The 16630-nt window shown below is 31.4% G+C and overlaps 1 long non-coding RNA gene across 4 annotated transcripts in view; it reads left to right on the top strand.

The window, feature by feature from the left end:
* Positions 1-16630, top strand: part of LOC136040619 (uncharacterized) — a 70132-nt gene that overhangs the window by 16205 nt on the left and 37297 nt on the right. The window contains exon 4 of one of the 4 annotated variants that reach the window (XR_010620841.1): positions 5963-7253. The exons of 2 other annotated variants lie outside the window; for them this stretch is intronic. This is a non-coding gene — a long non-coding RNA (uncharacterized LOC136040619). Of the gene's footprint in view, positions 1-5962; positions 7254-16630 lie in introns of those variants that run through there. One more of the 4 variants, XR_010620838.1, reaches the window with a different exon arrangement.

Below are 16630 nucleotides of genomic sequence, written 5' to 3' on the forward strand. Positions count from 1 at the left end.
TATCAAAGTTAAGAAAGGATCAACGTTAACTAGATATCAAAGTAAACAAAGAATCAAAACAAACTGTCAATGTAAATAATGATTATGTTCCGTAACTCATAGCCAATTCCCTTATTTCCTGGGAGTAAACCCCAAAAGCAGTTATTTGGTCTTAACTATTTTGAACAAAATAGATATCTTCAAAGTTTGACCGGAAACTCTTTGGGAAAGTGGGTTGTGGGCTAGTTGGCTATTGATCACTTTTGACACTTGAAAAAGAACTACAAATTTCAATTTCAGAGCGAGTGAGCCCCCTCTAGAGTTGAAACGACCACCTCTTTCACAAAACCTTATATTCTAATGGGCAATTTACATAACGTACAATCCTCGCCTCGGGAGCTAAGAGAAATTTCTCAACCGCTGAGTCATACTAATATGAATTATATACTTTTTTTGTAAAAAAAAAGTGGCTACTTAAAAATTTTTAAAAGTTATGTAGTTAATGCTTTTCGCCCTCAAAATTACATTTTCCTTTAAAAAAGATATAAGTAATTAAGCTGTTTATTAACTTATCAGCTGTATCTAATAACACCAAACCCCCTTGTAATGCACAAAAGCAGTAAAGGTGTTGGGGCTGCACACATTCACCACTACTAACAACTCATCACAGGACCAAGCTGCCTAAGGGCATCACAGTTACGCACTCTCCTCCCCCATTCCAATCAATTCATTCTCTCTCAGACATTTTCCAGTGAACATTCCAGCAGTTGCCACTTTTTTGTATTTTCATTTTGTGTGTTATGCTTACAAGCTTTTAGCTTACAGGCTATTTGATGAATAAATAAATACAAAAATTGAAAATTACGTACTAATTTTCGATAAGCGACTGCTCTACTCTTGTAGCTTTTTTTGAGTTCTTATGGGTATCGCCAATTTCAATAGGTGTTTTTTAAGGATGTTTGCATCATAGGGTTTGCCCGTCGTCCAAATAAGATTGCCTTTCGCCCTCCAAATTGTATTTTCCTTGAAAAAAAGATACAAGTAATTAAGATTTTCATTAACTCATCAGCTATATCTAATTTCACCTAACCCCTTTTTAATGCACAGAAGCAGTAAAGGTGGTGAGGTTGCACACATTCACTACTACTAACAATTCATCGCAGGACCAAGCTGCCTAAGGGCAACACAGCTACGCATTGTTCTCCTCCATTCTAATCAATTCGATCTCTCACAGATAATACCAATGACGTATTTCTGGCGGGTTAAATGTTGACTAAAAGAAATGTTGGCCCAAATGTTGACTAAAAGAAAATTCATAGAAAGAAAAGTCCAATTAAAAAGAGACAAAGATTCTTTAGCAACACACAGATATAGATATTATTTTATATTCACAAAGCTATAAAATAATACTAATATATATTTAAAATATGTTCATAAAAAATTAGGCAAATCCAAATATACTTTTTTTAGAATATGTTCCAAGAAACGGCATAAAACCTGAGTGGTTCGTAGCACTCCTCCTTTAGAAAACAAGCAATCATTGCAATGACCCATTCGGTCGTTGCATATGCGATCACAGCATTTGTTATAAAAAATTTGATCCTGGCCAATTTTTTGAATGCCCTTTCTTCATTTTTCAAACGAAGCTCCCATTTATTTCCATGGTAATTCCGTAACCAGATTCCGATGCTTGGTTTTGTGACCTGAAACCAAAACCAAAATAAGCTCATAACTGCTATCTTTATGCACCTTCCTTTCTTCTTACACAAGAGAACATGAATGAGAGGGTTTAAGAGGCTATATATAGGTTGAATAAACGAAATTTTCAATTCGTTTCTAATGCCATTTCTTCGTTTTTATTTATTGTATATATTCCTTTTACGTGCTGCGGTTTGATCCATGATGGGTCCGACGGATGCACTCGGTCGCGGTTCTCGATCTAAACACAAGCAAATATAGATTGTAGGAAAATATGTTTTAATTGCTTTTCTTAATGACGTTTTATTCATTTTCTTTATAGCGATAAATAACTGAATCCTTTTGGGGAGCTACTTTAATTACGAATCTAGTAACTGTCGTGCCTTACATCGGTAATGATGTGATGCAATTATTATGAGCAGGATTTGCTGTGGATAATCCCACTCTATCACGATTCTTCACCTTTTGTTTCCTAATCCCCTTTCTAGTAGCCCGTTTAACAATGGTCCAAGCTGCCTATGGGCAACACAGGTACGCATGCTCCTCCTCCGTTCTAGTCCATTTATTCTCTCACAGATTAAACCAACAACATTTTTCTGGCGGGTTAAAGCCCAAATGTTGACTAAAAGAAAATTCATATGAAAGAAAAGTCCAATTAAAAAAGACAAAGATTCGTTAGCAACTCACAGATATAGATGTTATTTATATTCCCAAAACTATTAAATAATACTAATAAAAATCTAAAATATTTTCATAAAAAAGGCAAATCCAAACATACCCCAAAGGAGATGACATAAAACCTGATTGGCTTATAGCACTCCTCCGCCAGGAAACATGCAATCATTGCAATGACCCATTTGATCAATGCATATACCATTACAGCATTGGTTTTGAAAATTACGATCCTTGCCAATTTGTCCAGTGCTCTTTCTTCATTTGGCATTCAAATAACTTGCGTTGGTTTGATCCATGATGGGTTTGATGGATTCACACGGTTTAAGTTCTCGATCTAAACACAAGTAAACATAGATTGTAGGAAAATATTGTTTGATAACTTTTGTTAATGACGTTTTATTTATTTTCTTTATGGCGATAAATAACTGAAAGATCACTGCAAACAGAGCTGCCAAATTGACACATTTTGCGTCCAAATGACAATTTGATGCTGCGTGACGCAATGACACATTCAGTCGAAAAGATGACGTTGAAGAGGAAGCAATTTATTTGCTTGGATAAAGCCCAAACTAAACAGTCAATCGAAAATTACCCCGAATAATCATTTATTAAGTCATGTAGTGCCCGTGTTTGATATCTTGCCATCTATAAATACAAAGTCATTCAGTATATCCACCACCTAACAAGTTAAAAAAGTTTCATTGCGAATTTCTCCTTTCCAGAATAAGAATAAGATGAAAGCATTCAAAATACTGTCAAAAGGTCCTTTTGACTACTTTCTCTTAACGAGCAATTATTTTTATTTATAGAAATATGTACTGTTCTGCAAAATGATTCTATATTTGTTTACACTGTCCACTAGAAATTAATTCACTAAGTCATAAAGATAATAAAAACTTAAAATATGGCAATAGATCATTCCTTCAAGCATGGTACTTTACTACCAGTCGTTCACCAGGCAACCCCCACACTTCACAATGCAAATTATGTAGAAGTTTTTTTTTGTATATGTTGCAGCACTTTCTGAACTATACTGAGCGATGAACATCCCTCTTTGATCCTGAAAAGGGAAGACAAATATTTGATCAGGGGAGAGAAACAAACTAGTTTTACCTCTTTTTCTATTGAACATGATGAAAAAAATTTCTTACGTTAAAAATTATTTATAAAAAAAAGCTATTTAGCTAAGATACTTAAGAAACATCAGGGCTTTAATGAAGGCAATACGACGCGCGTAAAAGTCATAAATATTATGAATTATGAGCTATTCCTCCGAGTTTCTTCATTTAAACAAAATTTCCGTAATGACCTATGCTAAATTTAATGTTACATGTAACCTATGTACGTGATTATCATGATCCGTGACAATACCTTCTTGATTTTGTCTCCAACTTGAATTACAGTATATCGGAATTAATTAAAAAAAACTAGCAGAAATTACCATGTATATAAAGGGGGTCGGCTCTTCCTCAGTATCTAGCTCTTTTTGCCCAAGTTTGATTATGTATTCCAATAATCATAAAAGACTCCTGAACCATAAGGGTCATTTTTATAACAATAAAATTTTAAAAACTATAAAATGATGATAAATATTAAATTATTTTTGAATGTAATAAGTGAATGTAATAAGGTCGGATTCTTTGCCAGCTTTATTGTTAATATTAAATTACATTTCCCCCTTTCACAGTGCATATCCCCCTCATCAGTTTTATATAAAATTTTTAGTTATCTTTTTAGTTTTAGTCTGTATTTTTTTTCACACTTAAGACGCCTATTGTATATGGGGGAAATAATCGTTTGGTTTCTGTTGTTTGTCTTTGTTTTGTTTACGGGCCATATACCCGTTTATCTTCCTTGTGTTCATTTTTTTGTTTTTTGTCATGGCTGGCCAGTTTGGCTTTACATCTTTTATTCGTCAATTTTACGGGCAAAATTTAGCCGCATCTATGAATTTTTATTTTTCTCTAGTATAAAAACGTGCAAATCTACTAAATCAGCAAGCTTTTTGAAAAAAAAATTATTAAAAAGAGGCAGTCATTTCTAAATATTTTAGATTAAACACCCACTTTAGTATTGAAAATAAAAGTAAATTAAATGATAAGTTAAGTGTCATTGTTTTATACCATGTAATTGCCGAACATAAAAAGAAACGTTTCGATAGAGCTCGAGATATTAGTTATCATGAGAATTCCTTTTCCAATAATCTTTTTTCGGAAATTTTCCTGAAAATTAAGAACATAACTTTCAAATCATTTAATCATGGTTTTCACCTTTCAATAGTTCTGTTTGTTGATAAATTAAATGGACTTTTATTTGAGAGGGTTAGAATTTCTGATACCTTTTGTTTTTCGATTTTGTTCTGGTCCTAATATCAAGAACGTTTCATCAAGTCTTTGACTATTCAGCAAGAAGCAATTTTGGCGAAAGGGCCTAAATTTTGTTTTGCTTCATCGGTTCTTTATTCTAAAATAATATCCAAGGTGGAGGCTGGTATTATGTCCTCTATCGATAAAATTGAAGCCTCGCAAGAACTTAGAGCCAAAACCTGAAAAAAATTAATGGAAAAAATTGAAAATAGTACCACTAGAAATAAGGTAAAATCCCTTACACTTTTAAAACAAAATAAAAACCTCAGTCGCACCAAAGCTTATAAAGGCAATAAAATCGTTATAATGCATAACAGTGACTATGAACCAAAAAATGAAAACCATTGTTTCATATGAGAATACTCACAAAAAATGGGTTTTTGATCGCACGGAAAAATACACAAAATGAATTGGAAGTGCTCAAACCTATAAATAAACCCTCAATTTTTTAATAATTTTTTTATAGAGGTTGTTCTGCACTAAATTTTATGGTTTGCCTAAGATCCATAAGCATAATGCTCTTTGCCCTATCTTTTCAACTATTCTATCACCAGTTACTAAATAAGGAAAATGGTTGGCAACAACATTTCGTCCACTATTGGTGACTCAACATATTATTTAAAAAATCCAATTAATGTTGAGCTCAAATTAAAAACTCGTTACATGGACGACAACACAATTCTCTGTTGTTTCGATCTGTATCTATATGCATAAATCGTGATGTAAAAAACTTGAACTAATATTAAAAATATAATATCAAACCGTTTTGTATTGATGCCACATGTAGCTTTGGCAAGTTATATAGTTATGTAGTAAGTAATCACTATATACTTTATACTCAAATTTAATTAAAAATAATCTAATAAAATATTTTACTAAACCGAATTATAATAGTACTGAACCAGTTACGAAAAGGTCTTTGAGACAGGCTACTAAAAATGCAAGGTGGGCTCTGAGAAATTGCATTTATTCACTTTGTTCTCTTTAGTTTAATGAATTTATCATCCCACTTAATTCTTTTTGTCAGTCAAAGATTTTCCCTGTTTTTTCTACTTTGTATTTCTTTACTATAACTATAATTATCATCTGAGCTAAGCAACACTTATAAAAAATCATAAATAATTGGAAAAACCTGATTCTGGAAAATGTGCCTTTATGAAAGGGTGTTAAGGGTGTCACTTAACACCCCGAAGCAAATTTGACAAGTAGCCTCCTCATTTTTGTACCCTTCGAACTTTTTGCAGGATCGGACTACCCAACCCTTCATCTGACTACCAGAATTCACACTTCTGCAGGATCGGGCTAAACAGAATCCACGCATCTGACGATGGTCAGATTCACACGCTCGATTAAATCTTGAATGAGCCCGGTTCTCCTAAAATGATGGTTTAATCAGTAATAGTGAAGTGGTCAGGGAGGAGCCATTAAGACCAGATTTTTGACGAAAGTGATATATTTATCATCTGTAGAATCTGTAATTACTTTTTTTAAGATCACTCTTCATCAGTGTTCATTCTCAGTGGGAAAGAAACCACCAGGGCTATACATAGCCATTTTTTGGTTGACGCTGTGCTACATGCTATTCTTATTTCCGAAGTCTCTCTCGAAGAAAGTTCCATTGCTGCTGAATCAATTTTACGATATATTAAAATTTTTGAACTCAAAAACTGTACACAAAGCTTATGAACAAAGAAGCCTCAAATGAGCAGGAGATCATGCGTTGTCTCAAAATGTCAAATGTCCTCACCAATGGAAATGGTATGACAAAGGTTCAAAGCTCTCTATGGGTTCTGTCTTAACCAGCCTGCTCTGCATTAAATCTTCTGATTGAGGGTATGTCTCAGGTTTTTTAGGGTGCTAGTGAACAACATAAGGAAATGTCCAAGCCGAGAGACTATAAAGACACCCAGATCATTATTGATTTCCTAATAAAAGGATCACCATTTAACGGGGATTCTCAACTAAGTAACATCACCTACGGTCTGATAGCCTACGATTCTACCAGCGTTTGCTCTGATAGAGATTCAGAACAGCTAAGAATTTTCAACTAAGACCGCTACTGACGAAAATGAAATTTTCAACACTAATAAGAGCAGAATAAGTGGAAGCATTCAAAATACTGTCAAAAGGTCCTTTCGACTACTTTTTCTAAACGAGCCATTATTTTTATTTATAGAAATATGTACTGTTCTACAAAATGATTCTATATTTGTTTACACTGTCCACTAGAAATTAATTCACTAAGTCATAAAAATAACAAAAACTTAAAATATATCAATTGATCCTTCCTTCAAGCATGGTACTTTACTACCAGTCGTTCACCAGGCAACCCCTACACTTCACAATCCAAATTATGTAGAAGTTTTTTTTGCATATGTTGCAGCACTTTCTGAACTATACTGAGCGATGAACATCCCTCTTTGATCCTGAAAAGGGAAGACAAATATTTGATCAGGGGAGAGAAACAAACTAGTTTTACCTCTTTTTCTATTGAACATGATGAAAAAAATTTCTTACGTTAAAAATTATTAAAAAAAATGCTAAGAAACATCAGGGCTTTAATGAAGGCAATACGACGCGCGTAAAAGTCATAAATATTATGAATTATGAGCTATTCCTCCGAGTGTCTTCATTTAAACAAAATTTCCCATTTCATCACAGTTAAAATCAGATAATAATCACAAACCAAAATCATGCATTTAGGAAATCTTTTCTTAGGTATCGAATAAATTCAGTCTCTAATTAATTCAGATTATATAAAATATAATAAATAATGAACAATAAATAAGAGATAATAGCCATACATAATCGACTGCAAAGCATATTCCATGGATAGGAAATCGTGTCGTAAGTAAGTGTAAGTCATCAAATACCGAATATACAAAATAATAAATAAGACAAATAGTTGAAAAGTGACCACCCAACACAAGGGCTTCTTAGGAGAATACAAGCTTGCCTGTAGGGTTTCAGCGCTTCAAATCGCCTACCAAGGCAATTCGAGCACCTAATATGATTCCCTATGGTATCTCTGTGCTAGTTATCGTACTCGAAAGTTGTCGCACTACTAATGTATCCTACCTTGGTTTTGCCCTTGTTTATTTTTGTTAACCTGAATGATCCTACATATCCACAATATACATTAAAACTGAGCATTAATTAAATTTTTTATAATGTTATCAAATCATCTCTATCTATGCAAATATAACCTAAACAAAATTCAAAGGAAATGAATACAAATTAAAACCTACAGAAAGTACAATATATGCAAAATCCACGGGAAATCCAGTGACGAAGATAAGGGACCTGCCATTTTCAATAGCAAGGATTTCAAAATCACCATAAAAGTGCACCAGGTATTGCTTGATAATTCATTTAGTATTTAATTAAAAGTTTATTATAATGAATCTAAATTTTTGAATTGCCAAGTTAATTTATTTGCAGAGAAACCTCTTAAAATCAGTTTGTGGTAGTTAGCGACTACAAATCCTTGGAAAATGCTGAGTATGTGATGTTTGAGTAAATATCACTTTCAGGGAACGGGAAATTAATCATTTCGAAATCGAATCATCCGTTTTATTATACATTTTAAAAACTAATTTATTATAACCATCAATATTAGGCTAATATTCAAATCTAAGAAATGATCTTCTAGACCTATGCTATGATTATGTTCAAAAGTCAGCTCTGATGGATAAATATTTTTCGAAATATCAATAAATTGCCTTCAGTTTAAAACCAAAATATCATCTAAATATCTTTTATTTTTTGACAAATCATGTTTTAAATTATTTGGATTATTCCTATCCATCATATATTTATATTCGAGTAGACTTCAAAACAAGTCATTTATAAATGGACTGGAACTACCCCCAAAGGGAATTCCCACAATTTGCATAAACAAATTACCATTAAATCTTATATAAGTATTATATAACAACAAATTCTAATAAGTCAAAAATCATACATTACCTGTGACATTTCGAACTAACTATAGCGTTAATGCAGTTTATCCTTCTAGCTTTTTTATTATAAGCGTCTATTTTTAAGAACATCTTATTAAATAAAAGGAAAGATTTCTTAATAACTGTGTTTTAATTTTCTAACACTACATTAAGTGATAGATTTATATACATTGTCGCAAAATCAAAGAACTCAATTCTTTTAGCCAATTCCGTTGTTAAACTGTCGTGCAGTAAACTATTAACACTCCGGTATGGATTAAAATTCGAAAATTTTTAATACTAGAACAATACATTTTAAGTTTATTTATAATTTCTCTTAAAGTTAAAGGGAGGTCAGAATCAGCAATTCGAGTTGAACAGCTAGCTACTCCAGCATTAAACCGTAATTTAGGGGGATTCTTATGAAATTTTAGAGTCCAACATACATAAGGTAAATTTGTTATCATTGTCATTAGTTTTACAAACAATTTTTCCTCTTGTTTTTTTTTCAGTTAAATGTTCAACCTCTAAATTCACCCTTTCGTAAACATTGGTAGTACATAAATCACTTGTCTAGACTTCACAATACAGCTTTTGACAAAATAGGGCGACACTGTTATTAGATATATCCAACGGTATAATTACAAATTCATTCTGTATATTATCAATTGCTTGTTTTATCCTAGTATTATAAAATAATGAATTAATGTTACGGTTTTTTAAGTTAGCATATATATTATTTCGCTTTCTACTAATAATTAGATTCTTCCAGATTTGAAAACTCTCTTAATTTTAATCTCTTACTTGCACCATTTATCAATAAATAAATCAAAACCCTTTGCTAACCTACTAAGAATACTTGATGGTTTCAAATTATGGGAAAGACGGAATTTAGCCCCTTTATCCATTATATTTTGAATATATTCTTGTTTTATTATCGATAAGTTCCCTGTTATAATACGTTGCTAAGTGGTATTGACAGATGATATTTACCTATTAAATTTACTCTCAAGCATATCCAGTAAGTTACTTACAATTACAAACAGATTTCCAATTTATGTATCAAATCTGTATATGTTTAAGTATTAAATTATAACTAAAAATTGTTTGTCCAGTGTTTTCTTAAAAATTTATAAGTTAAAACTGGACTATCCTTATAATTCAAATTACTAGGAAGGACCTGTTTCACCTCCCGCTGGTTTAAGATTTCTGGTAAATTAATATCTTGGATATGTTTACGAGTAAATTTAATAGGTAAATATCACCTGCTATCCGTGTTAACAATCTTATACGATTTATTCTGCTTCGAAATAAATTTGATTTTTTTTTAGAATTCAAATTGTATTGTACATCACTTTAAATTTTTATTCAAGAGATGTATAATTTTTAACAATTTAGAATAGTTTTATTAAATTCCTCCATGATAACGTATTTAAACAATGTAGTACAAATGTCATACCCTTAGCTTTAAATAGCTGGCATAAAGCCATAGAAAATTTGTTTAAATTCAATTAATTTTTTCTATTATTTATCAATGCCCTCTCTATCGTTTCTTACGTTTAGTGGGACAAGTAAAAGAAGGATGGTCCTTAAGACCATCAACACATTTAAAAACCACCTGAGACATGTCTCCATGTTTTGCTACACGATGAAATAGCCCAAAAGGATAAGCTGTACAAAGAGTATGGGTCCGGAAATCTTCATGTTTGCACAGTCCACTATTCTTCTCTTCTTTATTTAAATTATCTAGATCCAAAGGTTCTAAAATTTTAATAGTTATATCTGATATGGAACACGTACCATTATTACAGTGTTACGTACTTTTCCATCATTACTTTCGCATAAGCATTTTAAATATTCCATTTTAAATGCAAAATGCGCATGCCTCTACCAATATCTCAGAACAAAGATAATAGAAATATTTACACCATTGACAGAAAGAAGATACAAAGCTTGACTATGAACCATACTATCGAACGCTATAAAATACCTAACAAACAGAAATGAACTTGCTCATTTCGTTGAGAAGCTCGACGTAAAACATTCATGAGTACCCTGTTGGTATGTGCATATCCTATTCTTTGCTTGAACCGAAACTGATTTTTCCATAAAATACGCTCACATTGATTGACGAGAGTAAAACATATTCACAAATCTTACTTGAAGTACACTCGCTTGTAAAGGGTGATAGAAAGAACAAGCAGAAGTAACCTTTCCTCGTATCAATATTGATGTAACAGTCCCAGAGAGGAAACTGTCAGAAACTATGGAACTAACTAAATACATTTGAAATAATAACTGCAAATGAAACATCAGTTCTTTGGAATCTGGCCAAATGTTTTTAACAGAAATACCGTCTATATCACCAATTTTGATTTGAGCCGCTTCACTGACTTAATCATAAAATAATACGAAACAGGTAAGACTTGCTGCTGTGACAGGTTACGAGGTAAAATATGTTGAGTAACTTACTATACACTAAATACACAGAATAATTTAAGATTAAACAAATTTGGGAGTAGTTTGACAGCCATCAAGACAAAGAAATATTGCGTTGAGTATCATATTCATCAAAACTGGAACTATTTAAACATTTTTCAATCATTCGTACTCTTAGGAAAATTTTTCCCACTAAGACAGGTTTTTCTAAGATGATTTTTAGACACAATCTTTGTTGAGTGCTTAATATCAAACACTTTTCCCAAAAACGCTTCCAAAATTTGAAGGCAAAACTTCGCTTTTTTTCTATTGGATAAGCTCTGGGCGAATATTCCACAGAAGCCGAGTATTAATAGGACACCGATCAAGATTCACTTTATAGTTGAGTTATCTTTATCCTTGGTGCCATTTACGTTATATGAAACTATGGAAACCTCCAATTCATTAATTTAAAGTTTGGTTTTTTTCTGCTGTTAATAATATCAGGTAGAATAGGACACGTAGGCTATGCAAAACATGGGATCCATCACAGTTAGCACATTTGGGCTCCAATTCACATGACAAATTACGTGTTACCTTATGAGGCCCAACGCTTCTAGAGCATTTTTGGAAAGAATTATTGCATACCGCCTGTAGGTGATTGGGTGAATGGCACTTGTTCCAGCTCCGTGGAAGATCGTGAAAAACAGGCAATCGAATTAATTCATACTCAATCCGGAATCCATCTTCCAAAGAATGGTCGAATAACCTGGTATCTGTAAAACAGAGCTTTACAGAATTTGACTTTCCAAGACGAGTAGGATCAGTGATCCCGAGGAATTTCTTAAACAAAGCGAGTCCAAAATCACTTAATGCCTTTGACCAAACCATAGTGCTTTTTGGATTTCATTTTCATAATCGAAGAGGTTAGGACAGACTGGGTCTAGACACAGAATTCCTCGACAGTGGTTTTATCAATGGACACAATCATTTTGTCACCAACAGGTTTAACCGACAGAATCGATTCATGACTGCAAACTTGTTCCAGAGCTTTTCTGTAATTCGTAGGATTGCTCAGATCAGTCGGAACCTTGGAGATGATCACAGTGGTAGGATTTTTATAGTTCCGAGACAAAAGGGATGGGAAATTGGTTCTGTAAGACACCAATTTAGAAGACATAGCTTTTAACATCTGTTCACAGGTATCTACTTTCACAGCTAGTCTAGAATATGCTACCTCTAGTACACTTGAGACTTCAGTAAGCACACGAATGGCGTAGCAAGGCATATCCAAATCACAATTATCACACTTACGTTGCAGATAGAGAATAGTTTTAACATTATTGGACGCGACATTAGCACCAATACGCTTTGTTTGCGGTATATTATTGTTAAATTTGTTCCAAAAGTCCACTTTAGCAGAAGAAATGACTGAGCCATCAAAAAAAAATCAACGGCATACTTTAGTATCACTTCATCTTCGATTCCTGATTCCAAATTAATCTGTATGAAATTTAGCACGGGCAAGTTAACCAGTCTTCTCTAACCCACCGATTGCAATCTATCGCTGTCTGAATAAAAAACAATTCCATAAAAGTTGATAACTCCATTTCTTGATACTCAAAGTTGGACTATAGTCCAAAAATAAGGTTAAATGACTTATCTTATTGAAGAGTAAAAAATTCAAGACAGTTGATTGTACATTATATGAGAAATTTAAAGGACGCTCTTCACACCATTTAAAAAGGTAGATATTGCTTGAGATTATTAGACATATTTATAAACACTTACAGACTTCTACTTTCTCTAGAAAGTTACAAGAGGAGTAAATAGCAAGCAATAAAACACCTCAGGCTAGACTGCTTTTTAGATTTGGAATTTTGTTTAATAAAATTAGCTCCCAATAAATGGCTGACATTGCAGAAGTAATTAAAAGTAGTTTACAATGAAAATCCAAATTCGTCAGGATAAAACTTAGTTGCCACATTGTACAATTAATGAATTGCGGTGTTTTTCCGAAAAACCCAATTTAAAGATTATTAGAAAAAACTGAAAATATTCAATATGATCAATGATTATCTTAACAATAAAATATTATACCTGCAATCACTATATTCATTGGTCAAAATATAAGAAGAAAAAAAGCAAACTGAATTATAAGTAAAATTAGAAATGAAATTGAAGAAAAGAATAAAAATTTTCTGGTTAAAAACTTCAATTTAATAGGGTATGAAGTATAGATAATACCTAACTTAAATTTTTTTTAAATCAAAACATATTTCAAGTGCTAGAAATTTTAATGAAGTAAAGAATAAAGTAAAAAGTTATTCTAATAATCAAATAGCAAGCAATGAAAGGATGCTGATAAAAATCGACAATTCATTCAAGATATAATTGGTAGAAAGAGTTTTAAAAGAGAATGGAATATTGACATTTCAAATTTATTTATAAATAAGAAAAAAACTAGAGAAGTTCCAGATATCTCAGATTAAATATTTAAGGAAGAAGAACATTATAACTCTCCCAGTATTTAATAGATTAGATAAAATTCCCTTACAGTTAATACTTCAATAAATGTAAACGGAGCTGATTTTGGACCACTTTTTGTCTCTGTTGTTTGAGATTTAAAAACTAAAATCAATGATAGAAATAGTTATAGAGTTCAATTTACAACACCTATAATATTATCCTTGATTTTTAATAAAAATTGTGATTTTAATCAAAGCTATCTAAATAGTAATCTCAGAAATATACACACATTAGTCATAGAGAATTATCGAATGACAAGATAACCCTATTATTTGGGAGGCACTTATAAAGAATTGCTTGAATTTGTAAAAAATTAAACAGAGCTTGCGTTAATATCAGAAATAATGATAGTAAATACTTTCTATGGTCAATACTCAGATATATTCACCCAGCAAATGACGGGCTTTTTGATAGACCATCAAAATATAAACCCTATGAGAATGAACTCGATTTTAAGAGGAGTATTAAATTCCCAATTATTGTTCAAATTATTTATAATTTTGAAAACATATATTATTAAAATTGTTTCTTTGAAATAGCTGAAAATCAAGTGGTTGGAGCTCATAATTCAAAAACTAATATCAATGAAAAAACTGCTACTTATTTGACTAATTTACTCAATTTTGATAATCATTATGATTTAAGTAAAGAATTAAGTATATTATTGAGAAGCCATATTACTAAACATACATAGAAATTTTATCTTTGCACCTACTATGAAAGACATTTCACAGAAGAGTAAAAGTCTGAAAGATATTATAAAAAAGATATCTGTGAAGATCCTGAGATCATTATGCCCAAATCAGGATCTAAAATTGAACTGAAAAATATAGCTAAACAAAGAAAAGTACCTCACAGTATTATAGCTGATTTTGAATTGTATAATGAAGCGTTTAATCAAAAGAAAGGAATAAAGACAATTAAAGTTGCAGAGAAAAATCCATTTGCTTATGGATTCCAAGTTTGTTGTTCTTTTGATGCAACACAAAATAAAAATTACGAATACTTTGGTGAAGATGCATGTGGGAATTTGGTAACTATCATAGAATTTTGTAGAGAAAGAGCAGATAAATATGAAAATAGACAGACAGATCATGGTTATACACAAGAACAAGTAAGAGACAAATGGAATAATACAACTATTAAAAGCTGTCATATTTTTAACAGGAAATAGATGTTACTTTTTGTTTATATCATAACCATATGACTGGTAATATACGTGGATTTACCGATTCAGAATGTAATGAGAACCTTAGAATTCCTAAACACATCCCTACTTTCCTGCATAGTATCTCATAATATGACTAATTTATTTCTTAGAGAATTAGTACCTGATAGTGGTTGATTCAGCAGAGAAATTTAATCATTAAATAAAACAATAGCTGTTATTGAAACACAATACGTAGAAGTAAGTGGCTTAGACCCTAATTATACGAATTTAATTATCTTTTACAATTTTGTAACAGAAAAGGATCAGAAAACGTTTAGTATTTACTCTTGAGAGGTAGAAAATGAAAAGCTTCAATAGTATTATGAAAAAATATAAGCACCAATGCAACAGCACAAACACGTTAAAAAAAGAGATAAAAGGAGAAAAGAAAGACTGTTTTCCTACATTAGTAATGGATATAGATCAGTACTTGAATGAGGCCTTAACCTTACTCATCCATACAATTACATAGGTCAAACAGCATAGCCATAAACAATCAACCATAAGGAATAGTCCATGGATAAGCGGTCGTTTCGTAAGTAAGTATAAGTCCTCATTTACCAAATATAAAAAGAAAAAAAAAGAAGACAAATAATTCAGAGGCAACAACCCAACACAAGGGCTCACCAGCAGAATACACACTTGCCTATAGGGTTTCGGCATTTTAAATTCCCTAACCAGGCAAGTGGCGTGCCTACCATAAATTCCCCATGATATTCCCGTGTTAGGTATCACCCCCAAAATATATGCCTATGAAAAAACAAATGTAAAACAACCAGGTAACACCAAAAAAAGCTTATCATACTTCTCTACTAAACTTCAAAATTTCTCTACTAATGTAAATGTGACCTAGATAAAAATCAAGGAAATGAATGCAAATAAGACGATTTGAAACGACAATATATGCAAAATCCTCCGGAAATCCACTGTCAAAAATTAGGGACACGCCAAATTCAGTAACAAGGAAATTCAACCAAATATTTTTATAAGTATTTCAAGATAATTCTTTTGGTATTTATTTAAAAGTTCGTTATAATGAAAACTAATTTTTTTTAAATTGCCAAGTTAATTTATTTGCAGAAAAAAACTCTTAAAATCAATTTTTGGCTTAACATTTTACATCTATTTTTAAAATCAATATAATTACTAAAAATCCTTGCATATCTAAGTAACTGTGAGAAAAATGCCGAATATGTGATATTTAAGTGTATATTACTTTCAGGGAACGGAAAATTAATCACTTCAAAATCGAAATCATCCGTTTTATTATACATTTTTAAACGTAATTTATTATTATCAGAATATTAATATTCAAATCTAAGAAATGATGTTCTAGACCAGTTCCATGAATAGATTCAAGAGTAAGCTCTGATGGATATATATTTATAGAAATATCAATAAATTCCTTACATTTTAAAACCAAAATATCGTCTAAATATCTTTTATTATTTGACAAAACATGTTTTAAACTATTTGGATTATTCTTACCCATCATATACTTATATTCGAGTAGACTTAAATGTTTTATATTTATATATATATATATATATATATGTATATATATATATATATATATATATATATATATATATATATATATATACATATATATATATATATATATATATATATATATATATATATATATATATATATATATATATATATATATATATAATATATATATATATCTTGGCTGTCCCATTGGTTGTGCGTATAAACAGATTGTCAGGTTTACTGAGTCTTGAACATGCAACATATAATTGTCCATGGGAAAAACAATCCGTATTCAGATCTATACCTCATTATTCTAA

Source organism: Artemia franciscana, chromosome 21 (genome assembly GCF_032884065.1).
Source record: "Artemia franciscana chromosome 21, ASM3288406v1, whole genome shotgun sequence".
Taxonomy (NCBI): domain Eukaryota; kingdom Metazoa; phylum Arthropoda; class Branchiopoda; order Anostraca; family Artemiidae; genus Artemia; species Artemia franciscana.